Source organism: Nerophis lumbriciformis, linkage group LG11, assembly GCF_033978685.3.
Source record: "Nerophis lumbriciformis linkage group LG11, RoL_Nlum_v2.1, whole genome shotgun sequence".
Taxonomy (NCBI): Eukaryota; Metazoa; Chordata; class Actinopteri; order Syngnathiformes; family Syngnathidae; genus Nerophis; species Nerophis lumbriciformis.
This window is the reverse complement of record NC_084558.2, coordinates 46,858,328-46,880,065: the sequence shown is the minus strand read 5'-3', so window position 1 is coordinate 46,880,065 and position 21,738 is coordinate 46,858,328. Positions and strand designations below refer to the sequence as shown.

The window sequence follows — 21,738 nt, the reverse complement described above, 5'->3', positions numbered from 1 at the left end:
AAAGACGCCTCTCACATAAAATGATGCGGCGGGCCATATAAAATAATGTTGCAGGCCGCATAAATGAAAGAAGCCTGTCACATAAAATGATGTGGCAGGCCATGCAAAAAGATGCTGCAGGCCACATAAATGAAAAAAGCCTCTCACATAAATGAAAGAAGCCTCTCACATAAAGTGATGCGGCAGGCCACATAAAATAATGTTGCAGGCCACGTAAATGAAAGAAGCCTCTCACATAAAATGATGTGGCAGGTCACGTAAAATAATTTAGCGGACCACCTAAAATAATGTAGTGGAACACATTAAATAACGCGGCGGGCCACATACAATAATGTTGCAGGCCACATAATGAACGCGGTTTCTCACATAAAATTGTGTGGTGGGCCAGGCCACATTAATAAAAGAAGCCTCTCACATAAAATGATGCGGCGGGCCACAGAAATTAAAGTGGCCTCTCACATAAAATTATGTGGCAGGCCACATAAAATCGCGTGGTGGGCCAGGCCACATTATTAAGAGAAGCCTCTCACATAAAATGATGTGGCGGAACACATTAAATGATGTAGCGGGCCACATAAATGAAAGAAGCCTCTCACATAAAATAATGTTGCAGGCAACATATATGAACGCGGTTTCTCACAAAAAATTATGTGGCAGGCCACATAAAATCGTGTGGTGGGCCAGGTTTGGCCCCTGGGTTTTGAGTTTGACACCAGTGTTTTAGTCTCTCAACTTGGGATGTAACGATAATTGGTAATAACGATAACCGCGTTAAAACTCTAGACGGTTAGTATTAGTGTTTCCAATGAAAATGATGGAAAAACCGTGATTGATAACCTCACATACTGATTGGTGCCATCTCGCAAAATGAGAGACTTTAACGTATTTCCCCATTAAGAAAGGACCTAATCTAAACTTAAAGTAACACAATACTGTCTAAGTAACAAAAATATTTAATTGTGCAAATTGAACCGACATAATCTAAACTTAAAGTAACACAATACTGTCTAAGTAACAAAAATATTTAATTGTGCAAATTGAACCGACAAGCTGTGCTCTCTTAGAACAAAGTGTTTTAAACTAAGAGTAATATGAGACAAAGGACAAAGTGGTTCAAGGACCACTGAGCAGAGTAACACTTGCCAAAAATAATAAATAATGTATTAAACTTGTTAAACACTTTTAACTTAAATACATATGACAGTGCAAAGCAATATTTAAAACAATACAAGTTGAGCTATTAAAACAGACACAATACTAAAACTACAACACTATCAGTGAAGCATAACAAACACAAAACATGCAATATAGTTTTTTTGTTCTAACAGTGCGTCTATTTATTTTAATAAATACAGGCTACAGCACCCCCGCAACCCAGTAAGGGACAAGCGGTAGAAAATGGATGAATGGATGGAATCTTTTGACCAAGTTATTTGAAGATTTCAGTGTGTATAAAAGTAGTTTTGAGCACATTCAACAATAGCACAATAATAATGATAACGGTTATGGTTGTGGTAATCGTCATATTAAATGTTCATATTGTCACGTTCCTATTCTCAACTTAAGGAACTAAAATGATCTTGTTTGGCCTTCAAACTTAACTGAAGTTGCAGTAGCATGTCTAGATGTTTTTTCTTTATGTATCTCAAGCTGCTGCTGCCACACAGCATGTGATCTGTGGTGTATGAGGAGTGAACATCAGGACCACAGCACCTCACCTTCTGTCCTTTGGTGCAGACGGCGTAACCGATGACGTTGGCCCCGTTGGACGTGCCCGTGGGAGAAAGGGCGGGGGGCTTCCAGCGGACCTGCAGGACCCCGGGTGCCTGCCCACACAGCACCTGTACATCTTGCGGGGGCAGTGGAGGCCCTGGGAGGTCAGAGACGTCACTCTCAGTCAATAAAGTAAATACAGGTTTGTCTATTTCAAGCATTCCCCAAATGCACCAACAGGCCCATGCACGGAATGGGTCAGGGGTGAGGTGGGAGTCTGAGAGTTCATGCTGCGTGATTACATGTGCGATATTGTGCAACATTCACGTACCACAGTGTTGTGTGGGACTAAATGTACTGAGGAAGTAGTGATGTCATCCATCAGAGTCAAGCAGTACCAATGATGATATTGATGGTGTGTAGATGTTGGAGGTGTTGGAAGGACAACAGTTGAAGTCCACAGAGGCTGGACAATTTTTCAAAGTTTGATTTGGATTTGGATTATGGCTTCTCACCATCATAACAATATCCTAATTGGAAATAACCATTCATAGGCCGTGCAACGTACGTGCGCATTCTGGAGCATTCTAGAAGTTTGGGACATCACCATGGTTGCTACTTTTTATTTGACAGAGCGCTAGTATGCCTAATCAATAATCACTCAACTCAAGAAAAAAAGTAAGGTTTACGTGTCTGTGAACTAATGTGTGTGTCTGTATCTCAATGTGTGTGTGTGTGTGTGTAATCCAATTCACGTGTCTGTGAACTAATGTGTGTTTGTATCCTAATGTGTGTGTGTGTGTGTGTAATCCAATTCGCATGTCTGTGAAATAATGTGTGTGTCTGTATGATGCAATTCATGTGTCTGTATCTCAATGTGTGTGTGTGTGTGTGTGTGTGTAATCCAATTCATGTGTCTGTGAACTAATGTGTGTGTGTGTGTGTAATCCAATTCACGTGTATGTGAACAAATGTTTGTATCTATATCTCAAAGTGTGTGTGTGTGTGTGTGTGGGTGTGGGGGGGGGGTGTAATCCAATTCACGTGTCTGTGAACTAATGTGTGTCTGTATCTCAATGTGTGTGTGTGTGTAATCCAATTCACGTGTCTGTGAACTAATGTGTGTGTCTGTATCTCAATGTGTGTGTGTAATCCAATTCACGTGTCTGTGAACTAATGTGTGTGTCTGTATCTCAATGTGTGTGTATGTAATCCAGTTCACGTGTCTGTGAACTAATGTGTGTGTGTGTGTGTGTGTAATCCAGTTTACGTGTCTGTGAACTAATGTGTGTGTCTGTATCTCAATGTGTGTGTGTGTGTGTGTGAGTAATCCAATGCACGTGTCTGTGAACTAATGTGTGTGTGGACTAATGTGTGTGTCTGTATTTCAATGTGTGTGTGTGTAATCCAATTCATGTGTCTGTGAACTAATGTGTGTTTGTATCCTAGTGTGTATATATGTAATCCTAGTGTGTATATATGTAATCCAATTCACGTGTCTGTGAACTAATGTGTTTGTATCCTAATGTGTGTGTGTGTGTAATCCAATTCACGTGTCTGTGAACTAATGTGTGTGTTTGTATCATAATGTGTGTGTGTGTGTGTGTGTGTGTGTGTGTGTGTAATCCAATTCACGTGTCTGTGAAATAATGTGTGTGTGTGTATATGTGTGTAATCTGAGCCGCATGTGCGTGTTTTAAATTGTTTGTCCATAAAAAAAGAATCTACCGTATTTTTCTGACTATAAGTCGCAGTTTTTTTCATAGTTTGGCCGGGGGTGCGACTTATACTCAGGAGCGACTTATGTGTGAAATTATTAACACATTAGCGTAAAATATCAAATCATATTATTTAGCTCATTCACGTAAGAGACTAGACGTATAAGATTTCATGGGATTTAGCGATTAGGAGTGACAGATTGTTTGGTAAATGTATAGCATGTTCTATATGTTATAGTTATTTGAATGACTCTTACCATAATATGTTACGTTAACATACCAGGCACGTTCTCAGTTGGTTATTTATGCGTCATATAACGTACACTTATTCAGCCTGTTATTCTTTATTTATTTTAAATTGCCTTTCAAATGTCTATTCTTGGTGTTGGCTTTTATCAAATAAATGTCCCCCCAAAATGCGACTTATACTCCAGTGCGACTTATACTCCGAAAAATACGGTATCTGTTTGTATTTCCTGGATTGGTTGTCTTGTTACACGTGGCTTTTTGTTAACGAGTTGTGTGTCCGTATTCACAGGTGTGTATGTGTAAAGCAATCTGTTTCTAAGAGTTATGTGTCCGTGCAGCGATTGGAAGTTGTAAAAAGACTTGTGTCCACTATTCGCCGCCTTGCACCCACTCACACTCGTGTTGGCGTCCAAGCTAAGAGCAATTCTAATGGACTTTCTGTCAGGCTTGCTACTGACACTTTGGTCATGTTTGGTGTTTTAATTCCTGTCCAGTGTCATTTCTAGTTTCTACTTCCTGTGTTTACAATCACTTCCTGTTCTGGTGCTCTTGTTTTGTCAGTGTTTCCTGTGTGGTCTATGTGTTTTGAAGCACCTTTACTTTCTGTTCCATGTCCTGTCAGCACACCTGATTCTAATTAATTAGTTCTATTTAGTTCCACCTGGTCCCTCCTTCAGTGCTGGATATTTGTACTTTGGAGACTGAGGCTTAGTGTTCTGTTTTTCTTAGTTTCCTGCTTCCTGGACTATTAATTGAGTTTTACTTGCAAGCCGTCAGCTATCTCCGCATCCTTGGCAGATCCTGACACTGTCCATCACTTTATGTTAATACAAGTTTGTGTTTTAGCAGTAACTTAGTTGTCAGAAGTAATTGAACAACTTATCACTCATGTAATGACGCACAGGGTCCAAAATTATCGCATTTCAGCAAATCCGTCGTCATGTCTTTCATAATGATTGTGAACGACAGGCAAAATTCCAAAAACAAGTGTTGTTCCCCTTTAAATGTATTGTTGTTACTAATATTTCACTTCATTTGTTACTAATTCATATGCGTTGATCTTTTAGATTATATTTAAAGATGAGGTTTGGTGGTGAAATAAATACTGGTGTTTTCAAATAATGACTAATCATGGTGATTTCAGAATCGCTCAAAATAATGGGAAATTATTATTTTTTGCCATTATCGTCCAGCCCTACTCGCCAGTAGTTGTATTCTCGTCCGTGAGTCAATTGCACAATCTGCGTTTGAGCAGAAGCCAGTGGGTAGTGACAAACACGACTTGAAGTAGCGAGTCGAGGCACTGCTTCGTGTTACGTAACAGTTAGGCGGGCGACACTACAAGGCTTGGAGAAATGACTCATCAGGATCATAAGCCATCACATCTTCTGCTAATTAGGAATGTGCCGTGAGGAGAACTGGGCATAATTGCATGGACTTTCAAAAATAGAAACGCCATTCAGGAGTGGAACGTGTGAGAATTCCAGTCTTGGATGTTTGATTCTGACCTGTTCTGCAATATGATGTTGGACCTGGACCAGATACAATACACAACAATGGCATAGTCAGGACATGCTAGACTCTGCTCATTTACATAGTACAGTGCACTTTAGTAGCTACACATCCAAGGACCTAAGGCAGGGTGTCCCAACCTTTTGGACTAAAAAAAAATTGGCTGGGGGCCGAAAGCCGACTCCATGTAAAGTCACTATATATATATATATATATATATATATATATATATATATATATATATATATATATATATATACATACCCAGTACAGGCCAAAAGTTTGGGCAAACCTTCTCATTAACAACACAACTGATGGTCCCAATCCCATTGATAAAGCAGGAAATTCCACTAATCAATGCTGATAAGGCACACCTGTGAAGTGAAAACCATTTCAGGTGACTACCTCTTGAAGCTCATGGAGAGAATGCCAATAGTGTGCAAAGCAGTAATCAGAGCAAAGGTTGGCTATTTTGAAGAAACTAGAATATAAAACATGTTTTGAGTTATGTCACCTTTTTTGTTAAGTACATAACTCCACATGTGTTCATTCATAGTTTTGATGCCTTCAGTGACAATCTACAATGTAAATAGTCATAAAGATAAAGAAAACGTATTGAATGAGAAGGTGTGTCCAAACTTTTGACTATATATATATATATATATATATATTTTTTTTTTTACATACTGCATGTATATATATAGTCAAGGTTTCTGTGGTTTATCCGTTATACAGTGCTCAATACTGGGGTAGAGCGGAATATACAGTACGTTAGGTCAGGAAAATACGCACTGTTTTTTCCTGACCTAACGTGTATGTATATATATATATATATATATATATATATATATATATATATATATATACGTATACATACGCACACAATTTATATACAATATATACATTTATACACTTATGAAGTTAGTGTACTGGTATCGATGTTAAATATATGTGTAATGTAATCTTAATACGTTTGACATCAAAATCACTACACTGACTTCAGTGTTTTTATTTACTACAATAAAAACACTAAAGAGTCCCTCTGTGATCATGTTGACACGGATGTTTTTACATGTGGCCGGCCATCGCAATAATCCAAGTCTGCATATTAATTTCATATCAAATTGAGGTCAAGCAGATAAGATGCGCCAAAGGCATATATATACCGGTAAGTGTGGCGAGGGTGTTTAGCGTGTCACCCATCAGGTACTGTAATAGATTTGTATAGGTGTCATTTTAAAGTATACATAGGTGTTTTAAATGTCCACAATTAGCAGGAAGTGTGTTATGTGCGACCATGTGTTGACTTTCTGTCTGGGTTATAGTTCATTTGCACCATGAGTGGCACAAGCTGTTTGGATCGGCTCCCATTTATGGATACTGTGCTCGATACTCTTCAACATGAAATCCATGGTCATTGACCAGAAATATTAACGTCGCCCACAAGTAGGGATGTAACGATAAACAGTATATTAATAAACTGCGATACAATTCCAGACGGTTAGTACTACCGTTTAAATTTAAATTTAATTTAAATGTATGAATGCATTTTAGGCAATACTGCTTACTGCCTGGAAACTGAAGCGCCACAGCGCATGCGTACTAGTGTAAACATGGCGGCGACGACACAGACTTTGCTTTGCAAATATTCTCTCCGAGCTAACGGAGTTGATCGTTTCGTTTCACTTCAATTCAATCGCTTCCGTGGAGTCTCGGTGTGCGATTAAGAGCGCAATGCTGTTGGAGGAGAACAATATTTGATGTTGCGGTTTCATTTTGAACGTACAACTAGCGTCCTTCCATCAGCTGCTGGGATGGAGAGTTACCATGCAGCAGGCGATGTGTCGGGAACATTGTTACAACTTGTTTATAAAGTCTGTAGTTTGTTTACTGGGATGATCACTCCTCCTTTAATTTAACTGCTAACTTAGTCAGTGTTCCAATAACATCAATACTAGCTAAAATGTTTTGTCATCACATCCAATTGAATGCAGGCTGAGTTGTCGGTGAGGCACAAAGATTGGATATTAGATGTGTGATGCATCACTCCTGTTTATTTTTGTTGGCCAAACTGTTGCACTGAAGTACATGGTTGTTGTTGAAGAACAAAGCTTGTTTATTTGACTTTATCTTCATTAGCCAAACTGCTTTGTGTTTTATATTGATATCAAAAAGTAAACACCATGTTTATTATATTACTTGTGTTTTTTTCATTCCACAAAGTAATTGTGGAAAGTAAAGTAATTACTTTAATAACCATTCATGTGACATAGCATTTTGTTAATGTTGTATGGTGTATAATTAATACCTGTACGACACATTTCTGCGCAAACTCTCAATGGATCTGTCCAGATACAACATGTACACATATTAGTAAATGTAAATGTGTGTACATAACTTAAAAAATACCTCTCTCTATGAAAATGTCAAAATAGAGATAAAGGCATCATGTAATAAAAATCTGACATGCCGATACTATTAATGAACAAAAACAACTACCGTATGTTTCGGACTATAAGTCGCAGTTTTTTTCATAGTTTGGCCGGGGGTGCAACTTATACTCAGGAGCGACTTATGTGTGAAATTATTAACACGTTACCATAAAATATGAAATAATATTATTTAGCTCATTCACGTAAGAGACTAGACGTGTAAGATTTCATGGGATTTAGCGATTAGGAGTGACAGATTGTTTGGTAAACGTATAGCATGTTCTATATGTTATAGTTATTTGAATGACTCTTACCATAATATGTTACGTTAACATACCAGGCACGTTCTCAGTTGGTTATTTATGCCTCATATAACGTACACTTATTCAGCCTGTTGTTCACTATTCTTTATTTATTTTAAATTACCTTTTAAATGTCTATTCTTAGTGTTGGGTTTTATCAAATAAATTTCCCCCAAAAATGTGATTTATACTCCAGTGCGACTTATATATGTTTTTTTCCTTCTTTATTATGCATTTTCGGCCGGTGCGACTTATACTCCGAAAAATACGGTATTTGTCTTTAAATATATAGATAATATTTATCTAGAGCATTTTTATTAGATATTACAAATAACAAGATGCCGTTGCGTTCACACCCCAACACTGTTTTACCAAAAATAATGAATAATCCAGATTAATAATCGTGATCTCCATCTTGATCAAAGTAATCATAATTATTATTTTGCCCATAATTGTGCAGTCCTCTGTGTAAGACTAGACCTCATACATGAACACTATTTTTATCTATATGGACAAAAAGTGCAGTAACGTCTTATGTCCATAAGTTGCCATCTTTCGAAATGTTCACATTTATTTGTATTTATTTATAGTATTATTTTGTTTTCTGCCATATTACTTTGTTTATAATGCTTGTGTTGCTTTTGTATGCACATTCAACTTTATACTTGAGCTACATTCATACATTTTGACTGTGTTGTTTGTGTTTTTTTAAATAAAACTTTGGTTTAAGTAGTTTTTGGAAATTTTGAGGACACAATAACCATGGTCACAATAACCGTGATAAGAAATGTTTGTACCGTGACATCCCTACCCACAAGATATAATTTAATATAAGGTCATTAAAGTAGGCTCAAGACACACGGTAATCTTGTGACGACTCTCAGGGCGCACTTGGCCCGTGAGCCGTAGTTTGGACACCCCTGAGCTAACGTGTAGCTACGTTGTGGCCTGTGAGTGTAGATGTAAACTTGGTAAAGAGATGTTTGTGAGTCTAAACATAGATCATTGACTCCATGATGAAGTGCTGACCTGCAGCCTGAGTGCAGAACTCCACTCCTGCCTCCTTCCTCTCCCGCTGCTCCAGAGGCAGTTGCCACGGCACCTGGTGGGGCTGCGCCGACACCGTCACCTTGTACACCGTCAGCGGCTTCAGGTTGAAGAAACGCAGTCTGTACCTGCCCGGCTTCAACACCGCGTGCTCCGCCCCGTCCAGGAAGACGGTGTGACCGTAGTTACTGTTGCTAGGCAACCAAGAGAGCTCGGCCGTGTCCCGCCGGATGTCGTCCACCCGGAGGCCACAAGGGGCCACCACCACGTTGGCTCCCACCAACAAAGTGCAGCGCAGCTGGTCCGACACGCCCCTGTCGGTGACGCTCTGCACGGACACGCGGTGAACGCAGCCGTCCAGGTCCAGCTTCTCCAGCAAGGACTTGGTGCGTCCGCCGGACTGTAAAGTGGCACGCAGCTCGCCGTCCACCGACACCTGGTAGCCGGAGATGTTCCCCCAGCCCAAAGGCACGACCGGAGGATCCCAGGCCACGATGACGCTCCGCGCCAGTTGCTTGATCAAGGTGATCTTACGAGGATAAGGCACAACGTCTTCAGCCAGGTCCTCGGGGTCCAAGGGCCCCGCTGTCCCGTTGCTACAGGGAACCAAGGCCTTGGACAAGCCCAGCAGACGGTCCTGGCCACCACTCCCGTCCACTGTCATCAAGGCCAGGGCTTTATGCTCCTCACCACCGTCTCCGGCTTGAATGGTGAGCTTCTCCTTGTCCTGGATGAACTCCACAAAGTTGGAAGGGACCAGTCCTCGCTGGCCGTCCAGGAGCTCCCCTGGGACAGAGAAATAGGTACAGAGTTGCTCATGACAAAAAATATTGGACTTGGTCATAGTTGACAAGTGCAGGATATTTCATGTCTTTGGCTTCTCTTCAGACTTGTCTAAGTCCTCGGTGGACTGAAGAACATAATTTTACTAATGAGGTGACATTTTAAAAGTCACCTTTTTAGAACTCCTTGAGGCTTTTTCTTTCATTCGTTCTTCTATTGCACGTCACCCACCAGATCATTTCATGTGAGCCGCCAAATAATTTAACGTGACCCTTCAAATAATTTAATGTGACCCTTCAAATTATTTAATGTGACCCTTCAAATAATTTAATGTGACCCTTCAAATTATTTGTGACCCACCAAATCATTTAATGTGACCCTTCAAATAATTTAACGTGACCCTTCAAATCATTTCATGTGACCCTTCAAATCATTTAACGTGACCCACTAAATGATTTCATGTGACCCTTTAAATAATTTAATGTGACCCACCAAATCATTTAATGTGAACCTTCAAATTATTTGTGACCCACCAAATCCTTTAATGTTACCCTTCAAATCATTTACCGTGACCCTTTAAATCATTTAACGTGACCCTTCAAATAATTTCATGTGACCCACCAGTACATTTATTGTGACCCACCAAATCATGTCATGTGACCTTTCATTATCGTTTCACGTGACCCTTCAATTCATTTCATGTGACCCACTAAATCATTTCATGTGACACACCAAATCATATCATGTGACCCGCCAAATCATTTATAATTACCCTCCAAATTACTTAGACCCGCTAAATCATACAAATGGTCTTCTAAAATATTAATTGTGGCCCTCAAAATAATTTAACGTGGCCTGCCAAATCATTTAATTTGGCACTCCAAATAAATGTGTGACCCTAAAAATAATTTATTGTGGCCCAGCAAATCATTTATTGTGATTCTCCAAATCATTTAAGGTTCCAAACAAATTAATGTGACACCCTAAATCATTTAAAGTGACCTGGCAAACCATTCAATGTGACCCTTCAAATCATTTAAAAATTGACTGCTAAATTACTAATGTGGCCTTCTAAAGAATTCAATTTGGCCCGCCAAATCATTTAAATTGGCCTTTCAAATAATTTAACATGACATGCAAAATTATTAAAGTAAACCTTCAAATCATTTAAAGTGGGCGGGGGTTAATCAATTTGCAATGCAGTCTGCTGAAAACGATGGGAAGCGCCACTCTACATAGCAACTGACACAATGGTCAAAGTTGGAATTGCCGCCAAACACATTTGAAGCTATTCAACACTCTACCGCCATCTGGTGGCGACAGTGGATAGTGCACCCTGCTCAAAGTGTCAGGTGTCATGTGTCAGGTAAACTGCAATGAATCCCTTCCTACTGGAGTGTATTGACTATGAAAATGGAAAAACAAATCAACACGATTTGATTTTCCAGCGTGTGGCCCTCAGTGGAACACGTCTGGACACCCCCGCTGCAGCGAAAGCCTTGTCATGATTTATTAATCATCTCAACTTGAACTTCCTAGAACATTTCCAGGAACACCCGGGAGCAAACTGCCTTTGCAGTTGAACAAGCTGTTCTCTACTTCTTCTCCCAGGCAAGAGCTCGCTATCATGGTTCTTAAATCCTTTTTATTCTCACTGAACTCTACCACTTTAGGCCATCTGTGTGTGTGTGTGTGTGTGTGTGTGTGTGTGTGTGTGTGTGTGTGTGTGTGTGTGTGTGTGTGTGTGTGTGTGTGTGTGTGTGTGTGTGTGATGATGTAGTTGCGCCCAGCTGTATTAGTCATCAAGCTAAAAGAGAGCATGGTCCCATCTTGACATGAGTGTACGTCTTTCAAGACAAACACACACTTGCCGCCATCTTGAATGAGTCAGTGCAGCTTAGCATAGCGTCCTCCTCCTCCTCCTCCTTCTGACTATTGAGGATGAATGCATGGCTGCTGATTAGGAGGCAAATGTTGGAAAGTAGTCCCTGAGCTCATCTGTGAAGTGGACAAGTTGGATTTCTGTGACTTTACAACACGCCTGTCCAAACTGAGGGCCACACTCTGAACAATCAAAGCATTGATTGATTGATTGATTGATTGAAACTTTTATTAGTAGAATGCGCAGTACAGTACATATTCCGTACAATTCAAATCAAATCAAATCAACTTTATTTATAGAGCACATTTAAAATTTACCACAGGGGTAGCCAAAGTGCTGTACAATGAGCAGGTTAAAAGATAAAACGAGTACCGAGCAAACACAACACAACACAAACAGAACACGATTAAAAAAAAAAAAAAAAAAATTGACACTAAATGGTAACACCTGAATAAGTTTTTCAACTTAAGGGCCTCACTCATAAAATTGTTATAAATTAGTTATACATTATTTTTTCCACTTTTGTGTATTTATTTTTTGGTTGTTTATTTTATAGTCATAGACAACTTTATTTAACACCCAAAATATGCAATATTTCCCCAAAAAATATTTCAAAGTGTAATATTTGCTGTGAAGTGATTGGAACCTTGAATATGTCAATAATTCATAACAACATAGATTTTATTTAATTATCTTCTGAGCAGTTTAAAAAGTGTCCCACTCATATCAGTGTTTAAAAAAGTCATACATGTATTTATTTCTTTACTTTCTACAACACTGAGGTCTTTAGAGCAACGTCATAAGTTTTTGATTATTTTTTTCATGCTTTTTTTTGCCCTTTTTGTTGAAGACAACTTTTTTTGTTGTGGCAAACACTCACAATTTAGAATTGTTTTCCCCAAAACTAGAGATGTCCGATAATATCGGCCTGCCAATATTAACGGCCGATAAATGCGTTAAAATGTAATATCGGAAATTATCGGTATCGTTTTTTTTAATTATCAGTATCGTTTTTTTATTTTTATTAAATCAACATAAAAAAACACAAGATACACTTACAATTAGTGCACCAACCCAAAAAACCTCCCTCCCCCATTTACACTCATTCACACTCATTCACACAAAAGGGTTGTTTCTTTCTGTTATTAATATTCTGGTTCTTACATTATATATCAATATATATCAATGCAGTCTGCAAGGGATACAGTCCGTAAGCTGCTGGTCCACTAATAGTACTAACCTTTAACAGTTAATTTGACTAATTTTCATTAATTACTAGTTTCTATGTAACTGTTTTTATATTGTTTTACTTTCTTTTTTTTTCAAGAAAATGTTTTTAATTAATTTATCTTATTTTTATTTTTTTAAAAGTACCTTATCTTCACCACACCTGGTTGTCCAAATTAGGCATAATAATGTGTTAATTCCACGGCTGTATATATCGGTTGATATATCGGTATCGGTAATTAAAGAGTTGGACAATATCGGGATATCGGGAAAAATCCATTATCGGACATCCCTACCCAAAACTAATTTCAAAGTGTAATATTTGATGTGAAGTAATTGGAGCCTTGAATATGTCAATAATTCATAACATAGATTTTATTTAATTATCTTTTGAGCAGTTTAAAAAGTGCCCCACTCATAAGAGTGTTAAAAAAGGCATACATTTATATAACACTGAGGTCTTTAGATCAACTTCATAAGTTTTTATTATTATTTCATGCTCTTTTTGTTTGTTTTTTTGCCCTTTTTGTTGTGGCAAACACTGTCAATAATTCATAACATTGATTTATTATTCATTATTATTATTGAGCAATGACAGTTTCAAAGAAAAAAAACTGCTTTGTTATTAGAGTCAACATTGCAACTTTTTCTCATTCTATATCACTTGTTTGATCTTTTCTTTCACTTTACGATGTTCTATTTGCAATAACAAATTTTAGAATCAGTCAGCTGCAGTGGAACAAAGCCATCATTTAGCACAGAATGATAGCGACTTCTCACCTTCATAGAAGCCGTCGTCGTCCATGTTGCCGTAGACGTACAAATACTTCCCCGCCACAAGGGGGAGCTCTGCTTCAGGGTGCTCGTTCGGTCCGTCGTAGGGGTTATAACTGGAGGAAATGTCATTATTGCAAGCAACTCGGGAGGCTTTAACTTCAGCGGGTGTTGCTCACCTGTATCGGGCAGTGCAAAGACGGACCTGGCCCGTGTACCGAGGCTTGGGCCTGGCTGGTGGGCTCGCTTCATCCTCCATCTCAAGATGGAAATGCAAAGACAAACGTCACACGTTCATGATAGGTTATCAGGAAGCAGGATGAGATAACCTTCTCTTACTAATTCACTCCTGCAGGGAAAAGTCCTCCCACATTCTTAAGTTCTGAGGCGGTCTGAATAAAGATAGGTGACTAGGATCCAAGATTGAACAAAGGAGTCAGTACAAACAATAGCAATACCAGTGCTGAAGAGATCAAGCTTCTCTAAAATGGTCGCCCTTCTCATATGCTTTTGTCCACCTTGTTGCCAGCCTTGGCAGGGATCGACACTGAAAGTTGACTTGCCGTATGTGTTGTCCACTCTCCCTCACCGCATCTGGTACATCCTGCCAATTAAACCAGAGGGACTTGTGTGTGTTTGGATGAGACCTCCTTTATCTTCTTCCAGCAAAACCAAGGCCAAAGATCGTAACTTCTAAGGTGGGAAAACATTCCCCTAACAGCATCTGAACAGCAAACTAGAATGTCGACTACTCTCAGTTGACAGGGTTAAGACCACAACAGTTCTACTTTTAAAATCAGGACCGTTCACACAAACAAACAATCAGCCTTACGGACTGTATACGTCCACCTGTAGGCCCCCATACCGGTGAGGGTGGCGGTGGGCACGAGTGTAACGGAGGCCAGCCAGCGTACTTGGTAAACCTCACTCCCCGACAACTTCAAGGGCAGTGATGGCTTTAGCATTGATGATTGATGATTTTAGCTCGGGAGTCAGCACGCTCATGCCGGCGACCAGGGTTCACGCAGTAGAAAGACCCATGTATAGAGAGATTATGGCCAACTCGGTTTCAAAGTTGGCAGCAAAATGGCGACCCGTAGTCACGTGAGGAGCTTTTGACCAATCAGAGAGAGTCTGCCCAGAGGATCTTCTAAATCAACCCTATTCAACTGGCGGTTTCCAGTCCACATTTGATCCGCCAAAGCTTTTCACCCAAAACCTCTGGAGCTTCTGTTTCTTCATGCTGTCAACTACCTGCACACGCTGGAACAGAATAATGAAATGATTGACAGGCAAGTATGAAAGCTGACATGTTTACTAAACACAGTCATCCATCCATCCATCCATCTTCTTCCGTTTATCCGAGGTCGGGCCAGCAGCCTAAGCAGGGAAGCCCAGACATCCCTCTCTCCAGCCACTTAGTCCAGCTCCTCCCGGGGGATCCCGAGGCGTTCCCAGGGCAGCCGGGAGACATAGTCTTTCCAACGTGTCCTGGGTCTTCCCCGTGGCCTCCTACCGGTCTGATGCGCCCGAAAAACCTCCCTAGGGCGGCGTTCGGGTGGCATCCTGACCAGATGCCCGGACCACCTCATCTTGCTCCTCTCGATGTGGAGGAGCAGCGGCTTTACTTTGAGCTTCTCCCAGATGACAGAGCTTCTCACCCTATCTCTAAGGGAGAGCCCCGCCACCCGGCGGAGGAAACTCATTTCGGCCGCTTGTACCCGTGATCTTGTCCTTTCGGTCATAACCCAAAGCTCATGACCATAGGTGAGGATGGTAACGTAGATCGACCGGTAAATTGAGAGCTTTGCCTTCCGGCTCAGCTCCTTCTTCAACACAGTCTCAAAGGAATACAATCTTCCAGACAAAACCTGCACATTTTGATGTCTGGCCCCTGAGTCCTTAGGATCTTCATGACATAGTTGAATAGCCCCGTCCTACAGGTGACTACATTGGCCACACTCTCTCTGTACCTGACTCTGGGAAAGATTGAAGTACACAAGGTCGCCCAACGATGCAACGGCAGTGACTTAGATGGCGGAAACTGGATCCGTACTAAAACCCCTCAAGTTTGAGCTTGCCGTCCTGATCCGGAATCTTGTAAAAAGTCTACCCAGACTGAGAGCTTTGGTAGCGACAGTTTGGAGATCCACTCTCCTCCACTAGGTGAGATATCACGATACAGTAACGTAATGACCAGGCTTACACCACTCACCTCGGACGGGTTCAGCCGCCGGGGGCAGCTGGTGCGGTCCGCTGTGAGGGTGCGGGACTTGACGGACGGCCAATGCGGTCCTCCTTTGTCTCCAGTCTGCTGTGGGCACTGCAAGAACCGGGAGATCAGTGTTTGGCTCTCATCGCCTGGGAGAAATTGATTTCCATCACAGTTAAAGAGCGACTGCCATGCCTCCTTTGAGCCATTTGGATCTTATTGTGTTCCGATTGATCCGCTGTTGGAGCGAGTGAGCGGGCCCGGCAGGTGTTGCACGTTAGTCCTCAAATATCAGGGATGCCCTCGGGGTAAGACACATAATGTTTTCCATATATAAGCCGCACCGGACTATAAGTCACAGATATAAACGTTGTGAAATGAGTTATTTACACAGAAATATTCTGTAAATGTTTATTTACATACCTTAATTGTTTCCAAATGGTGTCTGTAACACGGCAGTAAAACGAATGATCAAACAAAACAGAAGTCATCGTCTCACAGACATCACACATGGGACGCTTTAGTAAGTAAGGATTGTTGTAGTTATATTGTAAAACTTATAAACATCGTTTGGAGTAATGAATGAAGAATCCATACAAGTAGAAACACTATGAGGGGCTAGAAGACGGAACCGCACTTCTACTTCCGGTTGAAAGCTCAGTCTAAACAGAAAGGCAATGTAGCACATGCAGTAAGCATACTCTTCCAAAAGGTGGCGCTATAGCACAGACAATAACACACCAGTTCAGTGTCTTTGCTTGTTTTTTTTGTTTTTTTTAAGCTATTTGCATAATGACCGTCAGCGAAGAACAATCCATAAAAAGCTGTGGGCTTCAAAGCGTATGAAAAAGTAGCAACTTATAGTCCGGAATTTACGATACTAACCAAATATACTGCAGAAGACTCATAGATAACTGACAAAAAGTCAATGTTGTGGTAAAATACATAGAATAAATGAATAAAACATTTATTTTTTAATTAAATTAAGGTACAAATGAAAATAAAAATTTTGGGGCTTAAGAAACTTCTTTATGACTTTAGCTCCAGACTTCTTCTGTTTGTCGACTTGTCCAGGGTGTAAAACGCCTTCCGCCCGAATGCAGCTGAGATAGGCTCCAGCACCCCCACGACAAGCGGTAGAAATGGATGGATGGATGGATGGGTTTGATCGTTACTGCCACAAGTGGTGGACAAGTGTATTACACCTGAATACCACTGTGCCACAGGTGAGAAAGATATTTTTTATTGCTGCCCTCTAAGAAACACCGAATTAAGCAACCGCCACTCCTTATTGCTTCAGTCACCGCAGGATTCTCACGGGAGTGAGGCAAAAAGTACTGCAGGTGTACAGTACGTGCGACTGGTATGCTGCACACCTTCTCATATCTCATGAATAAATGTTTAGCAGACTGACGTGCTGGCACTGCAGTTTTTTACAATACTCACCTCTTACGTCAGCCCTGTGATCAATTACAGTGGATATTGATCATGCATTTGCATTAGATGGATGGAGATGATGCTCAAGTCAAGTAAGCGTGAAATCACTCATTTGATGTTCTTGAACCTTCCGACACCATTAAAGATGGCGGACGGCCATAAATCAGTGCGTACTAAAGATGTTCTGTTGATTGCTCAGCTCACGTGATGGACAGAAGTATTGGGACACCTGTGTCTCTTTATACAGACTCAGCAAAAGTATTGGGACACCTGTGTCTCTTTATACAGACTCAGAAAAAGTATTGGGACACCTGTGTCTCTTTATACAGACTCAGCAAAAGTATTGGGACACCTGTGTCTCTTTATACAGACTCAGCAAAAGTATTGGGACACCTGTGTCATTTTATACAGACACAGCAAAAGTATTGGTACACCTGTGTCTCTTCATACAGACTCAGCAAAAGTATTGGGACACCTGTGTCTCTTTATACAGACTCAGCAAAAGTATTGGGACACATGTGTCTATTTATACAGACTCAGCAAAAGTATTGGGACACCTGTGTCTCTTAATACTGACACAGCAAAAGTATTGGGACACCTGTGTCTCTTTATACAGACTCAGCAAAAGTATTGGGACACCTGTGTCTCTTTATACAGACTCAGCAAAAGTATTGGGACACCTGTGTCTCTTTATACTGACACAGCAAAAGTATTGGGACACCTGTGTCTCTTTATACAGACTCAGCAAAAGTATTGGGACACCTGTGTCTCTTTATACAGACTCAGCAAAAGTATCAGGACACCTGTGTCTCTTTATACAGACTCAGCAAAAGTATTGGGACACCTGTGTCTCTTAATACTGACACAGCAAAAGTATTGGGACACCTGTGTCTCTTTATACAGACTCAGCAAAAGTATTGGGACATCTGTGTCTCTTTATACTGACACAGCAAAAGTATTGGGACACCTGTGTCTCTTTATACAGACTCAGCAAAAGTATTGGGACACCTGTGTCTCTTTATACTGACACAGCAAAAGTATTAGGACACCTGTGTCTCTTTATACAAACACATCAAAAGTATTGGGACACCTGTGTCTCTTTATACAGACTCAGAAAACGTATTGGGACACCTGTGTCTCTTTATACAGACTCAGCAAAAGTATTGGGACATCTGTGTCTCTTTATACAGACTCAGCAAAAGTATCGGGACACCTGTGCCTCTTTATACAGACTCAGAAAAAGTATTGGGACACCTGTGTCTCTTTATACAGACTCAGCAAATGTATTGGGACACCTGTGTCATTTTATACAGACACAGCAAAAGTATTGGTACACCTGTGTCTCTTTATACAGACTCAGCAAAAGTATTTGGACACGTGTCTATTTATACAGACTCAGCAAAATTATTGGGACACCTGTGTCTCTTTTATGCAGACTCAGCAAAAGTATTGGGGCACCTGTGTCTCTTTACACACACTCAGCAAAAGTATTGGGACACCCATGTGTCTCTTTATACAGACTCAGCAAAAGTATCGGGACACCTGTGCCTCTTTATACAGACTCAGAAAAAGTATTGGGACACCTGTGTCTCTTTTTACAGACTCAGCAAAAGTATTGGGACACCTGTGTCATTATATACAGACAGCAAAAGTATTGGTACACCTGTGTCTCTTTATACAGACTCAGCAAAAGTATTGGGACACGTGTCTATTTATACAGACTCAGCAAAAGTATTGGGACACCTGTGTCTCTTTTATACAGACTCAGCAAAAGTATTGGGGCACCTGTGTCTCTTTACACACACTCAGCAAAAGTATTGGGACACTCATGTGTCTCTTTATACAGACTCAGCAAAAGTATTGGGACACCTTTGTCTCTCTTAATTCAGACACAGCACAAGTATTGGGACGGTATTGCGTCATGTCATTTATACTCAAGAATTAAGCCATATCTTGTACTTATTACAACAATACAGAGTAACTCGGTTTTTGTACGCCCTGCTTTGCCTAAGATACAGTTTTTGATAAGGGTGTCCCAATACAACTTTTTCACTTCATTACGCAGGTAGGCATGTAGGTAGACAGGTAGATAGGCAGGCTAATAGGTAGGTAGACAGGTAGGTTGGTAGGAAGGCAGGTAGACAGGTGGTTGGTAGGTAGGTAGGTAGACAGGTAGGTAGGTAGGTAGGTAGACAGGTAGGTAGGCTGATACATAGGTAGGAACGTAGGAAACATAATTAAAAAAGTTATGGCCAGATTTCCATCAAACTTTCTGTAAATATTCGAAATGTAATAAGAATGAATTGATTTTGGGGCTGATCAGGATCATTTATACGACCTTAGCTTATGTTTCCATTATGAGCTTCGTGTGTGTGTGTGTGTGTGTGTGTGTCCGTGAGTGCGTGTGGGTATGTGCATGTGTGTATGTGTGTGAGCGGTGCCGCCTCCACCCACAGAGACAAAGGCAGTGGATGACTGACAAGAGGGTCCACTCTGGTCACTGAACAAGTTATGATCCATCTGTCAAACATGATATAAAGAACAAGAAAAAAAATACATTTTGGGCTGACCCCGATCATGGTCTGGATTCAGGACTTCTATTCAGGGCCTGGCACAGGTTTCTAGCTGATATGTGATTATTGTCTTTAAAATATGTTTGGGTCGGACCTTTTGGGTTGACATGATCTCTCAGGGGAGTGTTTGGATTCAGTCTTGATGTGTGATTATTGTCCTAAAATATGTCTGGGTCAGACTGTTTGGGTTGACATGATTTCTCAGGGGAGTGTTTGGATGTGACTTCAGAGAAAGAACATGCAGAATACAAATGTCACTCACCTGCGTGCGTCTGCTTTCAGATCCAACCAGGTCTCTTGGTCCCACCTGTGATGTGCGCAGACCTTGGCACTTAGAGGCGGGGTTAACTGCAGGATGGATTGTAAACGCAAACTCAGCACTTCTTTGGACAGCTGATGGAAGTGTTCACTCTGTGACCTGCATGTCTGCTCCAGGTCACACACCTTCACCTTGGGACACACAAAGAACTCATCAGGTGACCTTCGTCTACTCTATACACCTGGCTTTACTGCACATCAGGGGTGGCCAAACTGAAAAATGAAGGCATGCGGCGGCCATTTTCATATTTTTAATTTCACAATACTATATATATATATATATATATATATATATATATATATATATATATATATATATATACATGTGTATATATACGTATATATATATATATATTTTTTTTTTTCTACTTTCATCACTTAAATCTTTAGATCAATTTTAAATCTGTCGATTATATATATGTATCTATATACACATATATATATATGTATGTATGTATGTATGTATGTATATATATATATATATATATATATATATATACATATATATATATATATATATATATATATATATATATGTGTGTGTGTGTGTGTATATATATATATATATATATATATATATATATATGTGTATATATATATGTATATACATATATATATATATATATATATATATATATATGTATGTATATACATATATATATGTAGATATATATATTTTTTTAACATTCAACACTTAAATCAGTAGAACAATTTCAGATCTATCTGTAGATTATATATACATACAGTATATATATATTTATTTTATTTGTATTTATCTGCTTTTATTAAACAAAAAATTTGATTTTTTTTTTTCCTGTTTTATGCCCTTTTTGTCAAAGACAAGTTAGTTTTTTTTATGGCAAACACACAAAATATGCAACATTTTCCCCCAATAAGTATTTCAAAGTGTAATATTAATGTGAAGTAACTGGAGCCTTAAATAAGTCAATAATTCATAACAACATTGATTTTGATGCATTATTATATTTTGAGCGATGACAGTTTTAAAGAAATGGCAAAGCTGCATGGCTGTGTGTTACTAGAGTCAACATTACATCATTTTGTTGTTACATTGCACCTGTAACCTTTTATTCCACTTTTTACGTTTTTTTTGTAGTCGTATTTGTAGAATGTGTCGCGGGCCGTTAAAAAAAAAAAAGCTGCGGACCACAAATGGCCCCCCGGGCCGCACTTTGGACACCCCTGCTGTACATTGTGTAACAGTGTGCGTGTTGTACTACAAGTGAAGTGTAATCAAAGTGTTCATTCTTCTGCACCGCTGCGCACACACACATACACACACACACATACATGTTTACACACACATTTAAACATACATACACATTTACATACATACATATATATACACACACACACACACATAACACATTGCCCTGCTATAGGGGACGAGAATTACACCATCAATGACAACAATCTGACACTCAATTGATCCTGTTGGGGTTAAAGGGGGCTGCAAAATGCACACATGGTGAAATGAATGACAGAAGGAAAGAAATACCTGAAACATTCTGCCCTTATTGTTCTGTTTAGACACAAAG

The 21,738-nt window shown here is 39.9% G+C and overlaps 1 pseudogene; it reads right to left on the bottom strand.

Moving 5' to 3' along the window:
- Positions 1 to 21,738, bottom strand: part of LOC133610168 (RIMS-binding protein 2-like) — a 115,455-nt pseudogene that overhangs the window by 37,785 nt on the left and 55,932 nt on the right.